Here is a 17,448-nt window from a genome sequence, read left to right as displayed (position 1 = left end):
ATGGTTTGGTTAAGTGTCTTAAATTTCAAAAATGCCAGTCCATCCTTTGTGTCCCTTAATTTTTTTTTCACAATACAAAGCAACAGCAATATCTTACTTTAAAAATTCATGGATTCCATGGTATTCTTCCAAGTGATTTGCCTGACTTTGTTGTCAAAATATATTCAAGAGTTGTTTGTATACATCTATAATGATTTCTGCAGTTTGTGATTTTTTTAAATCAGAAATAATTTTAACTTATCTGTTGAAATGAATAGTATAGAAACTAGTTTTTCCTCGTAGTTTTCTGAAAAAAGTATATCTATGTTTGTATAATATCCATAATCTATTTCATTCACTCCTAGATATAATACTTGGAATTCTACATTGTTATATAAGGTATAGGTTCATTAATAAATGTGTCCTTTCAGATTGCATTCCATATAGAAGAAGTTTAAGATTTCTTTTTTTCCTAGGTCCTTATATTATTTTATTTCTTTGGGATAAAATTACAATGTTATCTAATTTCAAGTTTTGTAAAGGTTATGCTATGTAAAGGCCTTTCTAAGGTGAAGAATTAATACACTGATGTCAAACTAACCTTTAAGTCTATAAATTACATGTATTTTTACACTTTTTTTGTAATTAACTTTTTAATAACTGTTTTTCATTTCTTGCATCAGAAGAATGAAAATTATGGAATACTTCACAAATTTTCATATCATCTTTGTGCAAGTTTCATGTTAATCTCTGTATTGTAATTTGGGTAGACCTGCTTCTGAAGCATGTAGTACCCTCTAAATTTAAGTACTTAATGATGCAATCTTTATACAGGCATATATCCATGGTTCCCTATTCGTAACAAGGAACTCTTATTGTTCCTAAAAATGCTATTGATCTTATTTCTCTAAAATTCTGTGTATAGTGGAAAAAAACATATCGTTTGGTCGATCACTCACATTTACAATTTTTTTCAGTGTCTATTTTGTCATTTTCATTTTAAATTTGATCATATTTTGAAACCTTTTCAGCTAAGTCCAAAGGTGATGGCTTTTCAGGTACTTATTTATCAACTCAGTTAGCTTTGTAGATCTAATGGATTCAAAGTAAGCCTTACTTAAGAGCTACTTCTAAACTTCTGCAGCTTAAAATTTCCCAAATGAGGTCTTGATGGGACAAATGTCTACCTGAACCTTTACCCTTCTTCCATGTAGGAACAGACCAACCAGAATATCTTACCCTGACAGCATAGATTGTCTTACTGGAACAAAACTAATCTTAGTTACAAGGGATCATAGAGAGATGAACAGTTCAGACAGAATTGTTCAGAATGGAAGGTATTTTATCAAAATATAATTGTTTATTATACTTATCATTTCAAAAGTAGCTAAAGCCAAGAAGGTGAAAAAATTATTCATATGCATTATTACCTACTGTTCTAGCATGTCTATCATCCAACCTGGCAGGAATTTACACTACTGACTTTCTATCACCAAATATTTCCATAGTTCCTGGAGAAGGCCATATGTTTCTCCTTGATATTAGGCCTTAAATTGGTAATGTTTTAATAATAGTGTTTCCCCTTAGCTCTAGGGTGTAAATCTACAAATGTTAAAGCTTTAAGTCTAACTCTACCAAAAACTGAGCTAGAGATAATGGAATAATACTTTAAAACAGAGTTGCTTTTGATTCCCTAACCACAACACAATAATGCAAAACAATTTTTATTTTATATATACTTATATATTTTATATTTATATGTGCTGATTTTAAATTTCACACAGTGAATCTTTCTAAAAAATAATTGAAGACTCATCTCAATTTCTCATTTCTACATTATTTCAGGACCCCAATTCCTTACAAGAATTAGCAGAAATCAATTGTGAAATGCAAGGCAACTTAAAATGAAAGATGAGATCACAAAATCTGAGAGAAAGTACTGTAATTCAAACTTTCAATTTACAGATGACCAGCCCATATGAGTGAACAAAATCACAAATGAACAAGACTATTTTTAGTACTCCTCTCCTAATGATTAATGAAAGATTTCAGTGCAGCCAAAAAATAGTTTCTGTAGGGCTGGGAAGGTGGCTCAGTGGTAGAGCACTTGCCTTGCATGCCTGAGGCCCTGTATTCGATTCCTCAGCACCACATAAGCAAAAAGAAAAAAGCCAGAAGTGGCGCTGTGGCTCAAGTGGTAGAGGGCTAGCCTTGAGCTGAAGAGTTGGGGGACAGTGCCCAGGCCCAGAGTTCAGGCCCCACGACTGGACCCCCCACAAAAAATAGTTTCTGTAATGATAAACCCATAATTGGTCTACCAAGGCTAGGAATATTGATTTAGAGGTCAAATATAATTTAGAATAACATTAACTGGGAAGATCCTTAGTGCTTCAAAACACTGGTAGTTCAGTAAAACTAGGTTCTGTAGTATAAAAATGTTGTCATTCTCAAACCAATGATAACCTACATTTTATCTCCTGAAAGTATATTCATTTTCAAATAAACTATTTAAAATCACATTTGCCAAAATAACCCTTGACAGGTAGATGATAGTGACTTTACAAGGTTTTCAAGTGTAGGGAGCAAGTTACAATAGAGTCGATTTACGTACCCAGCACTAATACCAAACAAGTTAAACCATTCATTAAATTGTAGAAATAGTACCCCTCACCATTTGTGTTGTTTAGTAGGTGCCTTCCAGAAATGTGTTAAATAGATCAGCCTCCCATATTTCAAACACAAATATTAGCTAACAAAGTAAATTTCATCAAAGAAGAAGGTACATTTTAAAAAGTCACTAATAGCTGCCTTATCATGCGTTGTTTTATGTTTTCCCTATCTGTCTAACATAGTAAGAAATATGATTTTAAGTCTTGAATATGGGTACTGATGAGAGATGTGACAAGCAAAATCTGTCTTCTATTTCTGTCATATTCTTCTAAGAAGTAAATTTTAGTTTTCTTCTTTTTCCAAAACTTATAGGTAGTAGAAAAAATTATCCTATGTAAAATAAAAATAATCACACACCATTGTCCAAAGCTATTTATAAAAACTGGTAGTTAGGAATAAATTCTAAGCCATTTTTATTGATTATTGATTAAAGATTAATCTTCCAAATGAATGAGAATAAAATCATGTCTAAGTGCTTAACATCTCCAGTCTTGCAAATTGTTATTGCAGATGAATGAATTATGGAAATATAAGCTGACAACAGTTCAAGTGTATGTGGGAGTGAAACTCCATGGAATGCATATAAGCCTTTCAAAGTATTAACAGGCAGTTTAACAGAATGACTATCAGGAAATTGAAACCAGAGAGGAACAATAGTCAAGAAATAGAACGAATGAAAAATGGAACAAGGGGCAAGTACAGCTAGAATACTCAATGTACATATGTAATAAAGGAAGTGCTAAATCTGAACTCAATCTTGGAGAAAGGGTTGGTTGAGATTGATAGAAGGAGTGACTCTGATCCAGGAGCATTGGACAATTAGATGGACATATTTAATTGTAACACACTTGCACAACCTTTTGAAATTCACTTAAAAACAACAATAAAAACACACAAAAATCACAACCAAACAGCAATCTCTAGAGAGTATGAATATGACATTGCAAAATTTTAAGCAGTTAATGCAGGGCGGTCTTTGGAAAAGCAAAGAAAGCTGTTAAAAGAGGGAAGCTTGGGGTAGGGGAGAATTTTGAACAGATTTAAAAAGATTGTCTAAGGTTATAAATCACCTGTATCTACTGCAAATATTTTCTTCTGCGAGTGCTCTTTATCTGAACTGGATACTCCAGTCCTGAGGCACACTTGATAGCTTGTGAAGAAAGAATGGAAGTAGCAAGATCAAGAACCTATTACTCCACTGGAGAGAAAATAGTCCTCTATGTTTTCTCTCAATCTCTTCACTACTCCATTTTCATACTTTTAATAACGTCATGTGATTTTGAATTTTCTTTCCTTCTTTGTTCTCACAAAATAATTGTTCAAAATAATTCATTAAATATTATTTGCCATTATTTTCTATCATGCTGTTCACTTGTTCAAGCGAGTCCATTAAACTTCCCCTTTTCATTTGGTTGCCACGAAAACCAAACAACTATGTTAATGAGGACCAACACTACTGCAAAACTTTGTCTCCAAAAATCCAGTCCAAGAACCTATAATCACAACTATTTGGCTATAATTTTTTTTCATTTTTCTTTTACCTTGAAATTTTCTTGTGTATAAAGTGCCCACAAAAATAAGTACTCCACCACTTTTTGGTTCAATCACTTCTAACCTCAACGATATATTTTGCTAAAAAGATATTTAGAGGAAACCTAAGAATATTCTACTATTATCTTTTCTCTTAAGACTTTTATCTTCTCTCTTAAGACTCTCCTTAGGTACCATATCAGGAACAGTGAAGTTATTCTTTGCAAAATTATTTAAATAGATTATTTTCCTCTTGTTCTTGTATTTGATCAACATGATGTATGGAGAAGAATAGAGTTAAATCACCTATTCCTTGGATGACATTGTCTGTTACGAAGGACAATACTTCTATGTCCTACTTCTATGTCCTCCTCTTAGCTCTTGCTTGATTTCCAATTAATCACAACTTCTTGGCTTCAAGTCTAGTGAAGCTGAAGGACTATAAGATGTCCCCCACTACTACATCTTCATGGTTTCTCTTTGAAAACTCTTTTACTTGGAGGTGGAATTTATTGTCATGTCTTCATTCAATTTGTTCTTCATTATACTGAGCCAAATAGGCTCTGTAAAATCACTTTAGGTAGCAAAAACATTAAGACAATCTATATCAAAAAGTTTTGGTCCCCTCCACTGCTGAAACCAAAATGCTTAGCTAGGGTTTCTAATAACGTGTTTTCTTACCTTTTCAATTTGCTCAATTCTTTTCTGATCCCCAAACTTTTTGGCTTATGTAAAAAAAGAAGTCTTCACTATCTCATGTTAATAAGGATATTATATTTTTAAGCTACTATGAAATGTGAAATCATTGGTTTGAAGTATCCAATCAGATTTTTTTCTGTGTTTCAGTGCTTCACGTGCAAAGACATTGTGGAAAGTATTAAAACAGAAAAGTGTAAATTCAATACGTTGTTTCATTGTGAAGGGCACTTTCTCCCTAAATATTTTGACTCAAATTATCTTTTTAAGGGAATTACTGTTTAGTAATTAAAAGTCAATTCCCAAATTTTGATGTCTTATTTAAAAAAAAAAACTTTTAATTTAAATTCAATTACAACCTTGTTTCACGCAGTAAGAGTATATTTCCTGGGTAAGGACAATTCTCATGGGAACCTACAGGATTTACAGCAAGGTTTGTGAGGTTTGTTTGTTTACTGTGAAAATGAGCCATCTTACCAACATTTCTCCTTCTCAGCGAAGTCTCCATGAATTTCTTTGCATGAAAGCCTATTTTCTCAGGCAATTTTAAATTTTCTTAATAGGCTAAGTTAAAATTTTGAACAATTAAAATTGACCTGTCATAATTTTAAAACTCTTTTGAAATTCCTTTATCAGAATCGCGAATTTACCAATCCTAATTCCACCTTTACCATCAAAAACAGTTAACATGTTGTTTTCATGATATAGTATCCATGAAACTATTATTTTCAAGTGACTTTGTTATGCTTATATATGAACATGATGCTGAGCAAAATGAACTCTAAGATATGGAAAGAGATATTTATTTGCAGTTGTTTTTAATGTACTATGTGATTTCTATTTTCGTTGGGTTTTTCCCCTATGGTTTATCTCCTACTGTGTTTGATTTTGGTACCCTGTGTATTGTGTATACATTTACCTTAATTAGGGAAGGGAAGAGGAACAACAAAATGGCGAGACACAGGAGAAAAGGAAAACCAATGCAATAGCAATACTCAGAAGACAATATGTTGGAAATGTACATTACAACTTGTGAGGGGTTTTGGGGTGAAGGAAAACTGTGAGAAAAATGAGAGAGGGGATAATAAGTTTGAAAAGTTATGTATTCACTGCCTTACAATTGCTAAACCACTGCACATCACTTTCACATTAAAATTAAATTTAAAAAATAACCTCCATGAAATAAAATTTCACTGTATTGGTATAGTAAATATTGTTCTTTATGTAGTAACTTTAAAAAAAATCAGTACTATTTGGCCACTAATTTGAATGAATTACCCCTTCTTTATGGGAGGGCCACCAACTTGAATGTTATCCAACCAGACAATTTTTTCACAATATACTTGCCAATATTTTCAAACAAGAATTAACTAGTACTTTCTCATACTAAAACCGAAAACCGTTTAATTCTATGGAAATCCATAACTTTTAAAAGTAAATAAGTTGTTAAGAGGAAAGAATATATATGTTCTTCAAAATTCATACGACTAATAATTACTCACTTTAAAATTCTGAACATTCCATACCTGAGAGATTCAAAATAGTACCTGTTTCCATGTTATGTAATTCTGCAATAGATGCATTTTCCAATGGGGTGTTACAGATTGAGAAGTGAACAGAAAAATAGTCACATATTGGTGTAGGATAAAACTGTAAAGCGTCAGTTATAATTAATTCTTCAAGAGTAAGCAATTGTTTATCAGATTAAGCTATTATTTCTATGACCATCAATCCCATAATTTATGCCATAAAGTCATCCTAGACCAACAGTTTTCAACTTGTAGGGTGCACCTCAAAATTCCCTTAATTTACATCACAAATAGCTTATCTCTATTGGGAAAAATACTACACCTCTGCTAATGTGATGCCCTCCGTGTTCTGGAAAGAACACCACAATAAACTGGGTTGCATCATTTTTCCTCACCTGGTATTCTTGCAAATATTATTTATATTTATACTTTTTTAACTATCATAGATATTCAGGATGCTAAGATCGGAAGATTACAGTTCAAAGCCCATGAGGCAGGAAGGTTCCCTAGATTCTTATCTCCAATAAACTTCTCAGTAAAAGCCAGACACAAGTGGTACTGAGGTTGAAGTGTTAGGGCACAAGCCTTGAGCTTAACAGGCTCAGAGACAGTGTCCAGGTCCAGAGTTCAAGCCCTATGACAAAGCAATAAAACAAAAACAAAAATAAAAACAAACCCCAAACCTTGCATTTTTCTCACTGTATATACAGAGGCACGTAATTAAGGAAATTGCTTCCTGTGTTACATACAGGTAGAAGAAAGAAGATGTCACACAATTATTCTCTTCATACCATGTTATATTAAAGCCTCAAAAATTGCTTTTTCTAAATTTATAAATTAGTATCATCAATTTGTTGGCAACTCGGTCTACATTATTCATATTATCATTTTCTACATGAGCAGTTAGTTCTAATTATAACTCTCTTGAAACAATATGCTAGGCAAATAGAATGCAAGAAACATTTATAAATTTGTCAATTAAACCCTCTACCTAAAAAAAAAATTGTAGTATACTATAGAATATGAAATTACAAACGAAACCAAAGTATTTTTTGAAGTCTTAACTCTAATTTAGCAAGATCTATAAAGACCTACATTCGATGAACTTTGCTATTCCTCCAGGCTTAAGCTTTTGTAATCCTTCATTCTTTCCTTGGAATCTAACAGAATGATGATTACTTACTTTTTCAAATTTTGGATGGGAATCATGAACCATTTTGCATCTAGGAATGTTCTGTAATGAAGAGAGCATTTAAAACACAACTGAGGGTTATATACCAGTTGCATTTCAATAGAAAACTTGGCTTTTCAAACCATAATGAAGAAATTAGCCCAAACTTCCAACAGTGCATTCCTATCTTGTTTGGTTTGTTTTATTAAGACAAATTATACTACCTGCTTCAGGGAAGGTATCAGTAGTAATTACAGTCTCTTATCTCCTGTCAGTCTGAGTGCTCGATTTCAAGGCTTGTATCACATTGCCCCACCATAGTTTCTTTCTTTATTTACTTATTTGTTTGTTTGTTTATTTTTGGGTCCGGTAATGGGGCCTGAACTCTGGGCCTGGGTGCTGTCCCTCAGCTCTTCAGCTCAAAGCTAGCGCTCTACCACTTACGCCACAAAGCCACTTCCAGCTTTTTTCTTTTTGCTTATGTGGTGCTGAGGAATCAAACCCAGGGCTTCATGAATGCAAGCCAAGCTCTCTACCACTGAGCCACATTCCCAGCCCCTTCTTGTTTTATTTAATCTAGAAACAGATTAGCAATTCTGAACTTCTCCAGTGATATTATCCACTGGACTTCTCAGACTGTTCATGTACTATTTTCAAAGATGTTCTAACATTTGACACAGGGTATGAACATTTTCAATGCATCTGCCGGGTCTCTGATTCATTCCTCCATAGATCCAATCCCTTTAATATTGATTACTTGACTCTCTTACTATCTCTGGTCTTTATGTAATATTCTCAAACTTTTTTGAAGAAAGTTCATTTGAGGATTTTCTCATTTTAAAAATTATTACTTGATTCTAGTTTTACTCAGGACATCTTTTCTATTGTTTTCTAGCTTTTCTACATATTCTGAGAGTTGCTTCAGAGGCACATATAAGGGCCTTTGTGTGTATGTGTATGTTTAGATGTATGTTTGCAAAAGCCTCAAGCTCTTATTCCTCATTCTTGCTCATGACTGTTATTCCATCACCTGAGCCATTCTTCCAATCCAGCTTTTGGCTGGTTAATTATAGATAGTGTCTCAAACACTGTTCTGCCCAGGCTGGATGCAAACTGAACTTCCCAGACTCCTTTACATTCTTAGGTTTCATTTATCCATTAGAATCAACTTTTAAACTACAAAAATTTTTCGAGTGTAAAGTCTAAGCTGTAGTCCAGATTTTTAACTCAAGATTTCATATAAAGATAGATGAATATACAAATTACATATGCTGAGTGTACACTGTTCGAAATGAGATCCTAAGCTGGGTGGTGTTGAGATCTGAGGATTGGAGTTCAAAGCCAGCCCCGGTAGGAAAGCCCCGGAAACTCTTTTCTCCAATTTACTGCAAGAAAACTGGAAACGGCACTGTGGCTCAAGTGGTAGAGCATTAGCCTTGAGCTGAATAGCAGAGGGACAGTGCCCAGGCCCAGAGTTCAAGTGCCAAGACCACCACCAACAAAAATATATAAGTAAAGGAAAGAAAAAAATTTGATCTTATCCACCAGTTCATGGCTAGTATAATCCCTGCTCTCTCAAGATGGACTTTTTTTTTCCCAATTAAGTCCATGCTTTTATATCTGACTGGCATTTGAAACAGAATTATTCTTACATTCTACTTTCTACAAAGTTGTGTCATTAGCAAGCATGATTTAGAATATACTTCGTGTTCCACGTAGGAGTAATGCTTTCTCTATATCACTTTCATAAATCTACATACTGGACTTGGCTTTATTGTTTCAACGTGGTCTTATTTGTATAGTCTTCTGTAGTGTATTGAACCCTTATACTTAAACACAGAATTTCTCTTTCTCTTATTATTGCTATTGTTAACATGAGTTATCAAATTCATGTACACTTGGGAAATAATGTGCAGCACATACTCTCACAAAAAAATGATCTGAGAACCTTCTCCCCTTTAAAATTCGCTTTAATTTACAGAGAATTTGCAAATTTTGAACTCAATATACTCATGGATAATATATTTATAAGAAATATAAATTTCATATTTTATCTTTACTAAGTTGTCTCTGAAACACGTGTTAACACAGGTCCAAAGGTGTCCTTGTGTTATTTCGGTGAAGCCAGAAAACATTCATTATACCTCAAGCAGCACCATAGATTGTTCCTGAAAGTAACTGTTACTGGATGTGGAAACTGATCCCAAGAGAGGATTGGAACATAGAAGATTGACAAAGTCAAAATTAACTTGTGCTTTCCTTTTACTGTAAAAGAAGAATATCCGAAGGCTTGAAGGAAAATCTGTCCCTGACTTATTCTAGTGTGTTTTTACTCATATATAATTTTTCTGTAAACTTCTAGTTGAGAGAATTACAAAAAGAAATAATGTGCCATTTGATGGCCAGCATAGAACAAAAGGAAATAACGTTGCTTTAAATATGATGTACTGCAGGGGCTGAGAAGGTGGCTCAGTGGTAGAGTACTTGCCCTGCTTGCCTGAATCCCTAGGTTAGATTCCTCAGCACCGCATAACCAAAAATAAGCCAGAAGTGGTGCTGTGGCTCAAGTGGTAGATCGCTAGCCTTGAGTTGAAGAGCAGAGGTAAAGTGTCCACGCCCAGAGTTCAGGCCCACGACTGGACCACCCCCCCAAAAAAAAAAAATTCTACTGCAAATAAACAAATACATGTTGGTTTAAAAGTGTTTTATGGATGGATATTTCACCCCTGAGATGATTCTTTTTTTTTTTTTTTTTTTTTTTATCGGCCATGGAGCTTGAACTCAAGCCTGGACGCTGTCCCTCAGCTCTTCAGCTCAAGGCGAGTGATCTACCACTTGAGCTATAGTGCCATTTCCGGTTTTCTGGTGCTTTATTGGAGATAGGAGTCTCATGGTCTCTCCTGCCCGGGCTGGCTTTGAACCGCGATCCTCAGATCTCAGCCTCCTGAGTAGCTAGGATTACAGGCGTGAGCCACCAGCGCCTGGCCCCTGAGATGATTCTTTTGTTGCAGGAGTCAGTTATCAATTCCTTTAGTTTGATCCTGAGTTCTCTAGACCAATAAGGATTCCAAAAAAGCATCTTGTGTGTATGATCAGCAAAAGGAGCCACTTTTCAGACCAGTACTCCTTTAAGGAAGGTCCCAATGAAATATGTTTTTTTGTTTGCTTTTTTGTTTAGCTTGTGTTGGTTCTGGGGCTTGAACCCAGAGGCCGGACCCTGTCCCTGAACAGTTTTCTTTCCTGCTCACCTACCCGCAAAGCTAGTACTCTACTGCTTGAACCAAAACTCCACTTCTGTATTTTTTGCTGTGAAATTACAGATAAGAGTTTGACAGACTCTCCTACCTGGTTTGGCTTTAAACTAAGATAGTAAGAAAGCCAAGTGACATCAACTGTATAGACTACCCTTTTCAAAAAGAAATTTTAGATGAAGTTTATTGTAAAGCTAATATTTGACATTTTTCTTTCTTTATTAATGTGAGCATACCGTACAGAAGAGTTACAATTACATGGGTAAGATAACGATTGCATTTCATATCAATCATTGTTGCCTCCTCTTTGTTTCCCCTTCCCATCTCTTCCCATATATCCCCTCCCCACACTTGATCCTCCCCCCCACCAAAGTTGTAAAGTTCGTTTTTCGACATAACGACTTATTCATCTCATTATTTCAATGGGTCCACCTGTATCCTTGGTTTAACGATTTGTTTTTGGAGAATATGTCCAGCAAAGAATCCATAACATAACTCAGCAAAAGTAGGTGCACTGAATCATTTTGGAATTATTTTCTTTTGCTTGGGAAGATTATTGATCTTGTCGTTCCTTTTGGGGAAACTTAAAGTCATATTTCACCTTTTTTTGTTCGTTGTGGGGCTTGACCTCTGATCCTGGGTGCTTAGCTATAGCACCACCTTCGGGTTTCTGGTGGTTAATTGAAGGTTAGGGTCTCATGGACTGTCCTGACAAGGCTGGCTTTGAACCAAAATCCTCTGGTCTCAACCTCCTGAGTAGTTAGGATTAAAAGTAGTAAACCACCAACACCTGGCTCATATTTGCATTTAGGTGCACTGAATGACACTGTGTAGACAAAGAATGGAAATTTTAACCAAATGATGACATTGCAGCATTTCAGAAAAATTGAAGTAGCAATACATATATCCTCCTTTTCCATTTTGTAACATTAATGACTGATGAGCTATGGGACCCTTACATTAGCATCCTCTGCCATCTGTATAGGTGTATTTAGTATCAGGAAATGTTCATAGAGAAATATAGTAATAATATTTTTAGAAAGCAAAGGAGATAAGGTATGAAAGAATAGCATAGAAGGAGATACATTTATCAAACAGAGATTAAGAGCTAGCCTAAGAGATTTAGAATGCTAAAGGCAATGAAGAAAAGCCTAGTTGACAACTAGTTCTACAATAACCAAAAATGGTTCTCAAGAACAGTTTCTGGTATACCTTAATTACTAACATTTATTCCTTCTATCTGGAGTTATTCCTTATTTTCTGTCACAACTATTAATTAGCCTCTGCCTTTTTGGTGCCATAATTGACCAAAAAGATTTCAAGATTACACATAGCCTACCTTTCTGTTTGTGATTATCAGTGATGACACAAATCCTGGAATGGTTGAATTTTCAGAATTAAACTTTAACTGACATCTAAGCACATTCCTGGCATTAATTGCTGTGACTTAATGAACAAAACTTTTTTCAACACAGTATCCTCATATAAGTAAAGTACATGAATCAGGTGTCAGTATAGAAGAAGCAATTATATATTCCAAGTATGGGTTATTTATTTTGCATTTACTGTTTTATTTGTTTTTGTTTTTTTTCTTTTTGCCAGTCGAGGGGCTTAAACTCAGGGGTAGTGAATTTTCCTGAGCTTTTTTTTTCTTGCACAATGATAGCTCTCTATCACTTGAGGCACAGCATCACTTCCAGTGGGTTTTTTATGTGTTACTAAGGAATTGAACCCAGGGTTTCATGGATGGTAGGCAATCAACGTACCATGAAGCCACATTCCCAGAGACTTAAATAAATTTCTTAAGATGACAACATATTTTCATTACGTAACTACATATCATAATTTTGGCCAGGTGCTAGAAAATGATGTAGAAGACAATACAATAAAATAAGTCTAGTAAGGCTGGATGGACAATGAAGAACTGTCACGGTCTAGCCAGGGAACAGAGGGGCTTATCTCATGGAGCTGTTTCAACAAGCTGAGCGAGACAGCTCCTGACCCAGAGCCAACCTCCAGAATGAGAGGGCCTCCTTGGGTTCCAGCTACATGGGGATGCTGGGCCCCCTCCTCCAGCACCCATTCAACCAGTTCTTGTGAGAGATAGAGAAAAAAAGTCAAAATTACAATTAAGTCTGGTGCCAGTGGCTCAGAATTCTAATCCTAACTACACAGGACGCTGAGATGTGAGGATCATGGTTCATAACCAGCCCAGGCACGAACGTCTGTGAGACTCTTACTCCAAAGTACTACCATAAAATCAGAAGTAGTGCTCTTGGCTCAAGTGGTAGAGCACTAGCCTTTTGCTGAGGCACTCAGGAACATCGCCTATGCCTAGAGTTCCAGCCCCACGACTGACAAGAAGTGGACTTCCTTCCACAAAAAGTGGATTGAATAGCACCCATTGTCCTAGGGAGCAAGGTAGCTAACTCAGGCAGAGCTTCCTGTGAAGTTGAAGTCATAAGTAGGTCACCTGGTTTCTCTGTGCTTGGTTTCACCAGCTGCAAAACTCAACACAGTGAAGGATCCTCTTCCTCATGGGTATAGGGTAATTATGAAAGAGAGCAATGTTTTGTTTCATAATCCCACATCCGTTACACAATTAACAGGCCCCACCTGTGCCCTTTCTGGCTGCCTTACTGTTATTTGCTAACAGAATTTCTGAGAACCTTATCTGAAGGCTGCTCCCTATGTACCTAGCCATGCTCCGGAGATCCCTCTGTATAAATCCCTTGTTTTCTCATAACTCCTCTGAGGAGAATGAGGTCTAATGGTTGTGACCCTACCCAGAGCTTCACCTGTGGTTAAGAATCGACTGCTGTGATTTTTTTTGCCTGCTCAAACTGACTTAAGAAACAATTCAAGCCACAGGAAAATGAAACACCACAAGCAGACCAGAAACTCCAAAAAGAGACAGGTTAAGGGAGATACAGGATCTTCCAATTCCTCCCACCCCAAAAAATCAAAGAACTCTTTTTTTACCTTTTATAACATTTTTTTCTAAAAGTTTTTTTTAATTTTTAATTTTTAACTTTAATTTTTTTCTACCGCTCATAATTTTTATTTTAGAGGATATGTGTGTCTACTTTTTTTCTCTTTAAATTTTTTTTGTTTAGCTCTACTGATCATTTGATCCTTTCTTTCTTTCCTTCTCACTCTTTTCACTTTTTCTTCTTTTTCATTCTTCTTTGCGTGACTTAATTGTTGTTCTGCTCATTCTCAGATATGCCAATAGTTGATTATTAGACCTCATTGTGTAGACACTTCATCCAGAATTTTATTACTCAATTTAAAAACTCTTAGACTTAAATTTCTTAATAGCGGTACTACCTCTTTATACATACATAATATTTTAAGCATATTTATAAGTTTTTCATGTCTCCTTTATATCCCTCCCCTTCTCTTATTCTATCCACATTCTTCTGTAAATATTACGTTTCCATTTGCATAATTTTTAAATGTTGCACTTCTTACATCTTAATTTTTGTTTTTCTATTTTTTCTTGTATTTTCTTTCTCTTTCTTCTTATTTTCTCTCTCTCTACTATCATTCTATCCAACCTATTTCCTGCTTTGTGATTAGGATTTAGTTAATTTAACTCTCCCACTGCCTTTCCATATCCCTATATGCCGATTTTTACCCATATCTCACCCTAAAAATAATAATTTCTGTTGGCCAAATTCTTCTTTGCAATGTTCGTAGCCCATTAATACATAGTTGTTTGATATTGAATAGGTATATCTGTTGAACTAGATTGTATCTGCAGATTTTTGACTGTGAAACTACAGACTTTGGTTGATGCTTGCCTTAAAATAGTGAGCTAGCACAAAACCAGCGTTACTTTCATCCCAAATGGGCAGGGCAACCTGGAAAAACACAAGAAAAATGGCAAGTCCGCGTATCTCAACTCCCACTCATGATAATCAGGGGTCAGAAAAGATAATCAATAATCCAGAGGAGAGGTCACACAAAGCTCTCCAAACACTACTGGTAATTATGGTAAATTAAAAGATTGAAAACCTGCAAAGGACTCTGAATGAGCGTGATAGGGAGAGAGAGGAGGCAAAACAAAATTTAATACAAGAATATCATGAGCGTGAGGAATCTACTCAAAGATAGATACATAATTGCATGAGCAGATTGAGAACACTCAAAGAGAAATAAAGGAATGCCGTGAGCAGGCTGAGATCACTCAAAGAGAACTACAGGAACTGCGTGAATGTGAAGAAGCTTAATCAGAGAGAAATACAGGAATTGAGAGAGCTCGATGAGAATGCAGAATGATCACTAAAGGCATTCATGGAATCCATAAACAGAGAACTGATCGATGTCAGGGAGACCACAAAGGGAATGCTGAATGGAGCCCAACAGAAGGAATGGGAATAACCAATCAACTAAATAATTTGAGAATAAACACTGACAACCAAATTAAGGAAGTAAAGAAGTTCACACAAGATTTAAAACAATGCTCCAACAAAGAATTTGAAGCCATCAAAGCTGACCAACTAGAAGAAAAAGAAATTTAAAACAAAGTATAAAGTCTTGATAGTAGGTTAGGCCATGCAGAAGATCGAATCTCGGAGATTGATGTCAGCCTAGATATTATAGAGAAATATGATAGATCTATTCAACACTGGGAAGACACCATCAGAAGGCCTAATCTGAGGATAATGGGTGTAGAGGGGAACCTAGAAACAGAAGTTAATGGTCTAGGAAATTTGTTTAACAGGATCCTAGCAAAGAACTTCCCAAACATGTAAAAAGATAGGCCTATTCAGATACAAGAAGCTTTTAGAACTCCAAAAAGACCAGACCAATATAGGACATCCCACCATCAAATTATAATCCACACAGGATCAATTCAAACCAAAGAAAAGATCCTTAAAGCTGTCAAGGAGAAAAGATCAATCACCTATAAAGGGAAACCAATTAAAATCACCTCAGATTTCTCAGCGGAAACAATCATAGCAAGAAGAGCCTAGAATGATGTATGCCATGCCCTAAAGACAAACAATTATCAACCAAAATTCTGTACCCAGCTAAACTCTCCTTCATAACTGGAGGTCAAATAAAAACCTTCCATAGCAAAGAAAAATTAAGACAATATATCTCCACCAAACCAGCTCTACAAAACATTCCTAAAGACGTCCTACACATAGAAAACTAACGAGATAACAATAAATGCCAGGAATTCGCACCCAAACTGAGAATCCAAGAACCATAAGAACGCAATTGACGCAGCCCCCAAGAAGATGGATAAAATGGCAGGTACTCCCAAATACCTCAGTCCTATCTCTCAACATTAACAACTTAACTCTCTAATTAAGCGACTTAGACTATCTAGTTGGATTAAAAAGCAAGATCCTTCTATCTGCTGCCTTCAGGAGTCACATATTGTCCATAAAACAAACACATTTTGAATGTGAAATGCTGGAACAAATCTACCAAGCAAACGGCCCCCATAAACAGGCGAGAATTGCAATCCTAATATCAGATATAAGAGATTTCAAATTAAAATTCATGAGAAGAGATAAAGAAGGTCATTACATACTAAATTAAGGTATCTCTCCTTCAGGAGAATATTACAATTCTAAATATCTATTCGCCAAACAACGGAGGACCCAAATTTATCCAAGAAGCAGCACTTTCCCTCAAATCTCACAGAGATACAAAGACATTAATTGTTGGGGATTTTAACACACCACTCTCCCCTCTAGATAGATCAACTCGGCAAAAACTCAACAGAGAAACTGCAGATCTAAAAAACTGCATAGATCAACTAGATTAAACAGACATCTACTGAATATTTCACCCAGCAGCATCAGAATACACATTTTTCTCAGCAGCACATGGAACATCTTTGAAAATAGAACACATTTTAGTCCACAAAGCAAACTTGTCCAAATTCAGAAACATTGAAGTTATACCTTGCATTCTCTAAGGCCACAAGGAAATAAAATTAAACTCAACACCAAAAGCCACCAGAGAAAATCCTGTAACACATGGAGGCTGAAGAATATACTGCTGAATCACCAGTGGGTCATGGAAGAGATTAGAAAGGAAATTCAAATGTTCATGAACACACAAATTACCAGCTCTTTGGGACACAGCAAAGGCAGTACTCAGGGGCAAGTTTATAGCTCTGAGTTCCTACATCAACAAATTGGAGAGATCTGAAACCAACAATGTAGTGACACATCTAAATCTCCTTGAAAAAGAGCACCAAGATAAATCGCAATCCAGTAGATGCAAAGAAATAATTAAAATGAAATCAGAAGTTAATGAATTAGAATTCAAAAAAACATAGAAAGAAGCAACAAAACAAAGGTTTGTTACTTCCAAAAAATTAACAAAATTGACAGACGCTTAGCAAATCTTATCAAAAAAGAAAGAACACACACAAATAATTTCAGAAATGAGAATGGAAACATCACCACAGAATCAACCAAGATTCAGAACATTATATGGAAATATTTTTCAAAACTTTATGCAAATAAGTTTGAGAACTTAGCAGATATGAAACTTTTCCTAGCAAATATTGACACACCAAAACTAAACCAAGAGGAGTTAAACCATCTTAACAGGCCCATATCAAGCAATGAAATAGAAACAGCAATAACAA

General features: G+C 35.4%; 1 pseudogene; it reads right to left on the bottom strand.

Annotated features, from left to right (window-relative positions):
- Positions 1-669: 669 nt before the first annotated feature.
- LOC138817900 (U6 spliceosomal RNA) lies at positions 670-766 on the bottom strand (annotated as a pseudogene).
- Between the last annotated feature and the right edge of the window lie 16,682 nt (positions 767-17,448).

This window comes from Dipodomys merriami, unplaced genomic scaffold, assembly GCF_024711535.1.
Source record: "Dipodomys merriami isolate MVZ:Mamm:240054 unplaced genomic scaffold, mDipMer1.0.p SCAF_702, whole genome shotgun sequence".
Taxonomy (NCBI): Eukaryota; Metazoa; Chordata; class Mammalia; order Rodentia; family Heteromyidae; genus Dipodomys; species Dipodomys merriami.
The sequence above is the reverse complement of the archived record's forward strand: the minus strand, read 5'-3'. Positions and strand labels throughout refer to the sequence as shown.